Below are 2179 nucleotides of genomic sequence, written 5' to 3' on the forward strand. Positions count from 1 at the left end.
AACCCAGGGGCCCTGAAAAAAAATTTTTTTAAAGTTTATTTATTTGTGTGTGAGAGAGATTACAGAGGGAAAGGGAGATGGAGAAGCAGATTCCCTGCTGAGAGGGAGCCTGATGTGAGGTTCCATCCCAGAACCCTGAGATCATGACTTGAGTCAAAGGCATATGCTTAACCAACTGAGCCACAAAGGTGCCCTGAGTCAAGATTTCTATCAACCATTTAGAAGCACTCCCAGCTGCCTGGGTGAACCTATTGATTTTATTTTTTTTAATGTTATTTTTTTATTACTTTGGTGAAAAACTTGTATTCTTCATGGTTCAAGCTTGTTATAAGAAGGTGCGACATTTTTATTTATGGTTTGAAATAGACTTTCAGCTGTATTAAAAGATGGAGGGATAAACTAGTTACTTTATCAAAGTTAAATGAAGCAGATTCAAGTTAAAAGTTAAATCACAGGTATTTCCTACCACACCAAAACCAACTTTCCAGTACTTGGTGGTGGAGGCAAGAACCCCAACAGGGAATTGCCTCAGGTCAGGAAAGGGGCAGAACCCACCTGGGGGACAAAGGGCCTATACATTTCCACAGCCTGATTCTACCCATTTGCTAAACTCCCCTAGAAAACACTGTAGATGAATTACAATATTGTATAGGTCTTTTGCTTGTGTTTTCCTAAACATCTCACACAGCAGAATTGCTACCCTGAACATAGGGTATTCAATGTGGGGTCAGACAAGCAAATACCAGATCAATTTCTCAAGATTGTGGAGCACTCCCTTCTGAATAATCTAGGAACTTGATCTCCATTTGGAACATTCCTTGTGATCCCTATAGACCAAGAGCCCAGAGGCACAATTTACAGGAATGAAACAAAACAAAAAGCCCATGGAAAGAATCTGGCTTAAAGGGAAGCGGCTTCAAGGCCATAGGTTAAGCACACTGCCAAGGACTGAGTCAATGTCTTCAATGTGAAGTTCCACTCTGCCCTTCTCAGGGTTATCAGAAAAGCTTCAGTCCTGGTTAGCAGACCCATGTTCTAAGTATCACATGTTCTCAGTTCCAAGAGATCTAAATAAGACTACGGTTTTGAAGGTAGATAGAATCCATTTCTTGGTTTGCAGTGTGGAGAAAATGACTACCCATCACTGAGTGCCAAAAATTGCAGCATCAGCCCAGTGCATTGGCATACAATGTCAGCTCACAAACCACCTCCCTTTCCCTAGTCACAGGCAAACAGGTAATGGTAGCACTAGGGTTTATTAAGCTGTGCCTTAGAATAGGCACTGGGGGTTGCCCATGTTGCTCTTGATGTATAAAGCCTGGATATTCTGCCGATTCTTCTTGAGCAATGATACCAGGAAATTAATAGCTAAGTGGATGTTGTACATGAGCTCATCATCTGTCATCTTCATGTGGCCAACGACCACTGCCACACACAGCACCTTCTTCATCTGGAATTTGATCATGGACTTCACTTCATCCACCTTAGCCACCATGTTCTCATTGTGGGTCAGTAAGGAGGGGAACTTGCCTGCCTTATTCAGGCCTGAGCCCTGTATTCATGGGATCTGCTTGATCAGAGATTCTGAAGCCAAAAAGACATCATACTTCTCAGGCCAGCTTCTGAACTCATTTTTCATTCATGTTGAGTTTTTTTCAGTGCTTCAGTGTCCAGGTGGGGAATATCCACAGCCTTGCCCTCATCATAGCACTGCTGATCCCCCAAAGCACATATGGAGAACTTGAGGAAGGGAGTGGACTTAAGCCTGGATGGTGCCCAAAAAACATTTGTTCTTCTGGGGGTCATCATTCTTCAAGCAGATCTGCAACTCCACTGTCTCCAAAAACTTTGGGCACTTGTCTTGGTTCCCGTGTAGGACTTCCCTCACTGCCTTGTATGGGGTGTCATGGGAGACTTTGCTGTTCATGGTACCCCTTGCCACAATAACTGGGAAAGAGACTTGTGAGTGCATTGATTTTTAGAATTGCTGATACATAAGATCATAGCACTAAATTCAGCTTCATTCAGAATTATATTACTCTCTCTTTAATTGCTATCTTCTCACATACGTTCCCCAAGTTTTGCTGACATAATTTAGCAAAATCTAATAGTTCTTTGCATGTGCCCCTTCTTTTATGGTTTTACTTTGTAACTGATGCCCCAGGGCATGTTAAGATCC

The 2179-nt window shown here is 42.5% G+C and overlaps 1 pseudogene; it reads right to left on the minus strand.

Moving 5' to 3' along the window:
- Nucleotides 1-1270: 1270 nt before the first annotated feature.
- Nucleotides 1271-1927, minus strand: LOC116865981 (annotated as a pseudogene).
- Nucleotides 1928-2179: the final 252 nt, after the last annotated feature.

This window comes from Lontra canadensis, unplaced genomic scaffold (genome assembly GCF_010015895.1).
Source record: "Lontra canadensis isolate GAN:19392208 unplaced genomic scaffold, GSC_riverotter_1.0 scaffold8, whole genome shotgun sequence".
NCBI classification, from domain to species: Eukaryota; Metazoa; Chordata; class Mammalia; order Carnivora; family Mustelidae; genus Lontra; species Lontra canadensis.